The sequence below is a fragment of the Tupaia chinensis genome, unplaced genomic scaffold (assembly GCF_000334495.1).
Source record: "Tupaia chinensis unplaced genomic scaffold, TupChi_1.0 Scaffold000275_1, whole genome shotgun sequence".
NCBI lineage: Eukaryota > Metazoa > Chordata > Mammalia > Scandentia > Tupaiidae > Tupaia > Tupaia belangeri.
The window spans coordinates 8274871-8283033 of record NW_006159757.1 but is presented as its reverse complement, the minus strand read 5'-3'; the positions used below and the strand labels follow the sequence as shown (position 1 = coordinate 8283033).

The 8163-nt window shown below is 42.2% G+C and overlaps 1 long non-coding RNA gene across 1 annotated transcript in view; it reads left to right on the top strand.

Moving 5' to 3' along the window:
• The window catches only part of LOC102467880 (uncharacterized), a 25999-nt gene that overhangs the window by 7548 nt on the left and 10288 nt on the right, over positions 1–8163 (top strand). The window contains exon 3 of the long non-coding RNA XR_334766.3: positions 4476–4770. This is a non-coding gene — a long non-coding RNA (uncharacterized LOC102467880). The remainder of the gene's footprint in view (positions 1–4475; positions 4771–8163) is intronic.

Genomic DNA, 8163 nt, shown 5'->3' with positions numbered 1-8163 from the left:
GCCCCCTATAGCAAAAACCTCCCAAAAAAAAAAAAAAAAAAAAAACACAGTGGGCATGTGTGCTTGTGTGCCCAAAATTTTGACAGGAAGGAAGAATGGAGGAAAAAGGATTGAAGCATAACTGTGTCACATTAAGGGGTGTTTTCTCCCTCTCTCTGGTGAATGGGGGTGCCCTCTGGCAACAAGAAAAGGAATATAATACACTGTTACTAACAAGAATCACTATGTTACACGATGTATGTCCTAACTTAGGACTCTGTCTAACTGAAATTTCATATCCTTAATCAACATTTCCCCATCCCACTCCCAACCCTATCCCCAGTAGGTACTCTTCTGCTCTTACTTTTGTGTGCTTATCATTTAGGAATTTTAAAATTTTGCATCTATGACCAATCACAGCAGGGAACATTTTACAAAAGCTTTTGTATTTGTGAATTTTTCTGCAGAGGATTCGTAGCATCTTTCAGCTTTTTTCAAATGGAGTCTTGACCTAAAAAATTAAGAATAAAATGTCTACAAGGTGAAATACTTTATAGAAGTAAGAATCTTCTAATACAGGACTTTATAGATTTCTGATTTGCAACATAGGCTACCTATAAACTTAAAATCTATTCTATTTCTTTTTTTAAGAAAAGAGTTTTTTTTTAGTATAGGACACATGCACTCACTGGAGAGAGGGAGAGAGACAGAGAGACAGAGAGACAGAAAGTGAGAAATCACCCCCTAGGGGCGATTTGGCCACACCGCAATTCCTTTTCTGGTCTCCTCTCAGGATCTTGGGCACACAAGCACATGTGCCTGGCATTAAATTTTTTTTTTTTGAGAATTATTTTGTTTAACTTTATTTATTTGTTTGTTTGTTTATTTATTTAAATTTGACCAGAGAGGGACAGAAAGAGAGAGAGAAAGTGCGAAAGCAAACCGCCAGGTCCAGGACGCTAACCATGGTCAGCCTTTTGGGATTCCAGCACCCTTAACCACCACGCTACTTGCCGGCCCAACATACGCCTGGTGTTAGTTTTAAGCTCTGGGTTCCGGACTCCAACTGTGGTTGACTATGTGGGAGTCCAACTACATAACCATTATGCCATATGCCATCTGCTGGTACCACTTTTCTATTTATTTTTCTGAGACTAGAGTCACTTCTCCTTTTTTTCCCCAAATGATTTCTCCAGCCATATCATAAACAGAGTGTTAAAGAGAATCTTAATTAGGACCAGAAGATGGCATAATGGTTACGTCACTGAACTCACACATAGTCAACCGTGGTTCAAGTCCCGGGTCTGGTAGCTTAAAACTCCCATCAGGTGTTTGTAGTTTAAAACTCACATCAGGTGTTTGTGCGTGCAAGCCCAAAATCCCAAGAAGAGAATGGAGGGAAAGGGACTGAGGCATGGCCATTCCCCCGAGGGGTGATTTCTTGCTTTCTGTCTCTCTGTCTCTTTTTGGTGAGTGCACCTGCCCTATTGCAAAAAAATCTCTCTAAAATAAAATTTTAAAAAAAGAAAAAAGAATCTTAATCATTGCAAAAATTGGAAATAACTCAAAAGTCCAGTAATAAGCAAATGATTAGATAAATGATGAGTAAATTACAAGAGAATACAATGCAGTTATCCAAAAATATTAGCTGTCATTGTGCTAATACAAAAAGATTTCCAAGGGAGACTCTTAACAGAAAAATAAACAACACACAAAGCTGTATATAGCAGGCTGTCTTTTATGTTAAAATGGAAAAATAAGAGTGTGTTTATATTTGTATTTGCATGCTAATTCAATTACACTTTGTAAAAGCACACAAGGGAAGACCATTAAGTGGGTTTTCCTATGGAAGTGGAAAATGAATAGATGGGAGATGCTTTCCTGTATAACTTTTTCTTTCCTTCTTTCTTTTTATTTCTTTTTAGTTTTTGCTGTAGGGTGCATATGCTAGTGCATACATGAGAGAGAGAACAATCACCTGGGTGGATGGTGGCTGGCCACCCCACAATTCCTTCTCCTCTGTTCTACCTTTAGGAATGTTGGGCATTTGCATTCATGCCTCCAGCATGGTTTTCAAGCTGTGGGATCCCGTACTTGAACCCCACAGCCAGTCATGTGGGATCTAGCTGCCTTAACCATCATGCCACCTGTCTGACCCCCATAATTTTTCTTTCTATTCTTTTTTATCTTAATTTTTGGAACATATTGTATTATCTATTCTAAAAATTAAATGTAAAATGATCATAACAAAATTAAACATCTTTGGGAACTTGACAGTGGCACAGTGGTAAAACATGAGACCGTGAGGCTGACCCCTATGAGAGAATTCTGGTTTGTAACTGGAGACCTCTAGATCCCATTTGCCCACAATTTGGAGCTAAGTGAGACTACAGGTGGAGTGTGGCATCAAGACCCTGTGATGAATGCTCTCGCTCTCTTTCGCTCTTTCTCTCTCACTCACTCATGGAAGAAGTAAATAAGCTTAAAAAATGTTGTTTTTAAGATGGAAGCTTTAGTTCATGGAAATATACATATGACAAGCCAACGACTGTGACACAGTATACAGTTTTGTAGATACAGCTCCCAGTCTATGCTAGCTATTTTTGTTAGGGCTATGTCCAGTATAAAGTAGCCATTTTAAATAAATAATATATTGAAAGTAAACACACTTCTAAAATGAAACTGTTTCTAAAATATTCATAAATAACCAATAACAAATGTAGACTTGAAAGGCAAGATTGTTGCTTATCTAAAAGATAGTTCAGATATTTGAGATAGTCTCTTTCCATACTACCCCAAAACCAACAGACAAGTTTTCTTTATGGACATAATTGAAACAATTAAGAACATAAACCTTTGTGGGACAAATCATTACTCAAACCATAGCATTCCACTGCTGGCCCCCAAGGTTTTTCATATAAAAAGTATAAATATCCTAATCCAATACTCCCAAAAGACTTAACTTAATTCTAGTACTACACCAAAACTCCAAGACCTAAATCTCATCTGAGGTAAAGTCCTTCAAGCTGTGAGCCTGTAAAATGGAGAAGAAATGTCAGCAACTTCCCAGCTATGGAGGAGCAGACAGATCAGGGCACTTATAATCAGTGAGGCCCTGTGTGATAGCCCAGGCTACATGTCCATGAAGCTAGCCTTGGGTAGATCCTAAATTCGATGAATGCCCACATGAATCAGCTGCGATCAAATGCATATCCATTTCTGGATGTTAACATTATTTACCTCAATCTCTGCTATTTTTTTTTTAAGACAAATTTTTGCTATAGGGTGCATGTGCTCTCCAGAGAGACAGAAAAGACAGAGAGAAAGAAAGTGAGAAATTAACCCCTTCCCCAGGAGAGATGGCCATGTGGCAATCAATCTCTTCTCCTCCATTCTCCTCTCAGAATCTTGGGCATGCATGCACATGCACCTGGCATGAATTTTAGGCAGCTGGGTTCGGGACATGAACCATGGTCGAATATGTGGGAGTCCAGTGACATAACCATTACACTATCTGTTGGTCCCTCTACTGTTCTTTTAGGCATAGAGTCCAACATTCAATCCCTATTAAAAGAGAACTCAGAGGGGAGATAAAATAGTCAAAATAACCAGACATACTGATGGTGCATGTGGTGAAACTATTAGAGACTTTAATTATAATTAATATGTTAAAGAACCTAGTTTAAAAATGTGAACACTTGCTGGCATGGTGATTAAGATGCTGGAATCCCACATGACTGATTGTGGTTTGAGTCCTAGACCTGGTGGCTTGAAAATCATCCAGGGCACGTGTGTGTGTGTGCGTGCAAAATCCCAGGAGGAGAAGGGACTAGAGTGTGACCATCCCTCTTTGGGGGAATGATTTCTCACTTTACCTATCACAGTCTCTCTCTCTGGTGAGTGCACTCATCCTATGGCAAAAACCTATAAAAGACAACATGAATGATGGAGAACTTGATCAAAGAGGTGGAAACTCTAAAAAACAGTTCAATGAAGTGCTAGAAATGGAAACCATTACCATTGCACTACTGTCTAGCGCTGGTCATCAATTAATATCTAACCTTGAGACATCTCTAAGGAAGGGAGCTATTGGAAAAACAGAAGGAAAAGGACTGTGAACCCCAAAGATGTTAGTGGAGCAAAGGTGCCTTCTGACTATTCCAAGCAGAGCAAGCAGAGCAGACCTAGGGTGACAAACCTGTTCTAGTCCTGATGTCGAATTTCTGACTCTAAACCTCCAGTTTGCCAGGTTGCCCGAGTGGAATCTTGTCCACTCCATGTATTTTTCTCTATACTTTAGCAATGTTCTAGGCTCATTAGGAACTCAGCCAGAGTTCAGTTTAAAAGCCTCCCTTAGGATTCTACTCCCCTCTTCCTTGGTACCCCGTTTTAGAGCTCCAGTATCCAGGAACCCGGGGAGATAGAATGGTGGTGGTTGTGCTTGGTCACATCTTGAAGGTGGGTGTCATTTCTGTTTTTGCACCTGATGTTTTTAGGCGCTGAGGATTTCCGATGGCAGGGCCCAGCAGCTAGCAACCTGCAGATCTGTGGATGCTCATGTAGTTACGCCTGAAGTTCTGGCACCGACTTGTTTTTCCTGCTTCCAGGCCTGGAGCTACTGCACTCCCAACACAGCTACTCTCCTAGGTTCTGGGAAACCTTTATCCAAAGGCATACTGTACATCGGCACCTACCCTTCCTCCACAAAGCATGAAGCAGTGAAAAGGTCGAAGCTTTAGCGCAGACGTCACAATCCCTCTTTTCTCTTCTTCACTACAAGGACAGTGCAAGGTGAGAGTGGGAAGGAAACCCGTTCTCCTGGGTGTCTCGTATTCCTCCACCTATTTGGTCTCACACCCACGCAAATGTTCTTGGAATCCAGGAGTTCAGTATCTATGACTTTGTTTTCACAAATTTATGTGTGGGAGGCTGCAAGCGGAATGAGTATATAGTTTGGTGCTTTAATTCCTTTCTTTTTTGAAAAATCTACAGGGTACATGTGCTTGGTAGAGACGATAGAGAGAGAGAGAGAGAGAGAGAGAGAGAGAGAGAGAGAGAAAGTACTCCTCGTGGGGAATGGTCATGCCACAATCCCTTCTTCATTTCTCCCTTCTTTCAGGATTTTATGCACACACACACACACACACACACCTGGGACATATTTCAAGCTGCCAGGTCCAGGACTCGAACCACAGTTGGTCATGTGGGATCCAGCTTACATAACCACAGGCTGACCTAGTGTCTTAATTTCTCTCTGCTGAAACACGGTCTTTAAAGCGTCATTCCATTACACCAGCTCTGGACCCTTTCTGTAAGGTGTTCCGTAGGGGCGGTGTTAAATATTTGCAAAATGCGCACATGGAGAACCTAGAGTCCAGAGGTGCTGACAGATGGTTGCTGTTTATTTATTGTAGAGATTTTTGCTATAGAGCATGTTTGCTTGCTGGCATGCATGCACATGGACCCAGTGTGAGTTTTAAGCCACTGAGTCTGGGACTTGAACCGTGGTCAACTATGTCAGAGTCCAGTGACCTAACCATTATGCCATCTGCTGGTCCTACAGATGGTGTTTTAATACTCTCATTGAGACGTAGTTCTGCTCAGCTGAGTTCACCACTGGAAATCAGATTTTGCTCCAGCAAATTTGATGAACCTTAAGAACAGGACCCAGGACTCTAGGTGCATTTTTGGAGGAGTCAGGCTGGAGGGAGAAGAATAGGGAAGAATACAGAAGACAGCCTGGTGACACAAAGACTGATCCATGGGTCTGGACCCTTGGCCATATCTCAGAATCTCATAGAAAAGCTATAGGTGTAAGCTGAGGATGCAGGTTGCATAAAAGCTTCCAGGAGACTCAAGGGCACATGTGATTTGTTTTAGTCCCTATGTTACAAAATATGATACAAAGTAGGGAACAGGGGGCCTGTTCTGCTTCTATGGGTGGAGTGCAGAAAGGCTAAGTCACACACTGGGAATTCTGTGGAATCCAGCAAAGACAGCCTGGCCAACAAGAGCCTGGAGACTCCTCCAGAATATCTGAATGAGACTGTGTGTGTGTGTGTGTGTGTGTGTGTGTGTGTGTGTGTGTAGTAAGGCTGACATTCTGTTGGCCCCAACTCTACTTTCTATCGTCTGAATTGATGCCTTTAGATACCACATATAAGTGGAATCATACTGTACTTACCTTTTTGTGACTGGCATATTTCTCTTAGCATAGCATCCTCAAGGCTCATCCACATCATAGATGTGTCAGAATTTCCTCCCTTTCAAAGATAATATTCATTGTATAAATAACATATTTTGTTTATTCTTGTATCTGTTGATGGGACACTTGGGTTGCTTTCTCCTTTTGGCTATTGGGAATAATACTGCATTACACACAGGTGTACAAGTCTCTAAGACCTTTCTTTCATTTCTTTTGAATACATACACAGAAGTGGAATTACTTGGTCATATGGTAAGCGGAATTAACTGGTCATATGCTTAATTTTTAAAAAATGCTATCCTGTTCCCCACAGTGATTGTACCATTCAACAATGGCATTAAAAGTGCACAAGGGTGGGCCCGCAGGTTATGGTGCTAGATCCCACATGGCTGACCAGGTGTTTCGAGTACTGGACCCGGAGGTTTGAAAATCATCCTGGGCACTCAATCCCTTCTCCTTCATTTCTCCCTCTTTTTGTGATTTTGGGCACATACGCACATGAACCTGGCATGTATTTCAAGCCACCCGTTCTGGGATTCGACCTATATGGTCAGCCATATGGGATCCAGCCACCTTAACCACCAGCCAGTGGTGGCCTGGGTAGGGTGTTTTGCCTTTGGTTCCAGGGGAGGGCAGAATAGAATGGTCTCCATGTAATTTATTCAGCTCTCAGCAATGTCAGCTGTATCTGTGAGTGCTTCAGTGTCCTACACAACGGGTGTTTGTGGAAGCAGTAGCACAGCTTTGCTGGACGTGGGGCTGTGAGGTGTGCCAGCCCTCAGTCCCTGGGAGCACGCACCAAGTGTAGTACATCCACCAGTCACAGCGACAATATCACTAGAGAGTATGGCTGCTGGATGGGCCAGTCCTCAGACACTACAAAGTGCAAACAAGTGCAACAGATTCACTACTTGCTGGGAGACTTCATTATTTTTTCCTTACCTTTTTTCTCTTTGAGAGGTTTTTGTCTTAGGGTGCATGTGCTTGCTGAAGAGATAGAGAGGGACAGATACAGTGAGAGAGAAAGTGAGAAATCGCCCCCCCCAGGGGGGATGGCCACACCACAATCCCTTCTCCTCCCTCCTCCTCTCGGGATATCAGGCATGCACACGCACTCACCTGGTGTTAGTTTTTTTGTTTGTTTGTTTGTTTTTGTTATAGGGCGTGTGTGCTCGCCCGAAAGACAGAGAGAGACAGAGAGCTAGAAAGCGAGAAATCACCCCCCCCCCAGGGGTGATGGCCACGCTGCAATCCCTTCTCCTCCATTTTCCTCTTGGGATCTTGGGCACGCATGCACATTTGCCCGGCATGAGTTTAAGCTGCCAGGTACAGGACTCGAACTGCGGTCGACTACGTGGGAGTCCAGCGACATAGCCATTATGCTAACTGCTGGTCCCACCTGGTGTTAGTTTAAAAGCTGCCAGGCCCACATGGCTGACCAAGTGTTTCGAGTACTGGACCCAGAGGTTTGAAAATCATTCTGGGCACTCAATCCCTTTTCCTTCCTTTCTCCCTCTTGAACCAGTGACTTAACCATTAAGCCATCTGCTGGTCTCTACTTAAAACAATTTTTTAAAAGTATTTTTAAAATAGAGATTTTGCTATAGGATGCATGGGCTCACTAGAGAGACAGAGACTGAAAGTGAAGAATCACACCCCAGGGGGGATGGCCATGTCACAGTCCCTTCTCTTCCATTCTCCTCTAGGGATTTTGGGCATGCTTGCAAACATAGTGTGAGCTTTAAGCCACCAGGTCTGGTACTCAAATCGTGGTTGAGTATGTGGGAGCCCCAGCATTTTTGTTCTTTATAGTAAGGATATAGTATAACTTAGTCTTGCTTCCTAAAAACCAATCTTTCCACCTTTGTCTTTTTATTTTATCTTATTTATTTTTTTAAATTTAATTTATTATTATTATTTTTGTCATTAGTGTTGGGAATGCTTTTTTTTTTTTGGGGGGGTATTTTTTTTTTTTTTTT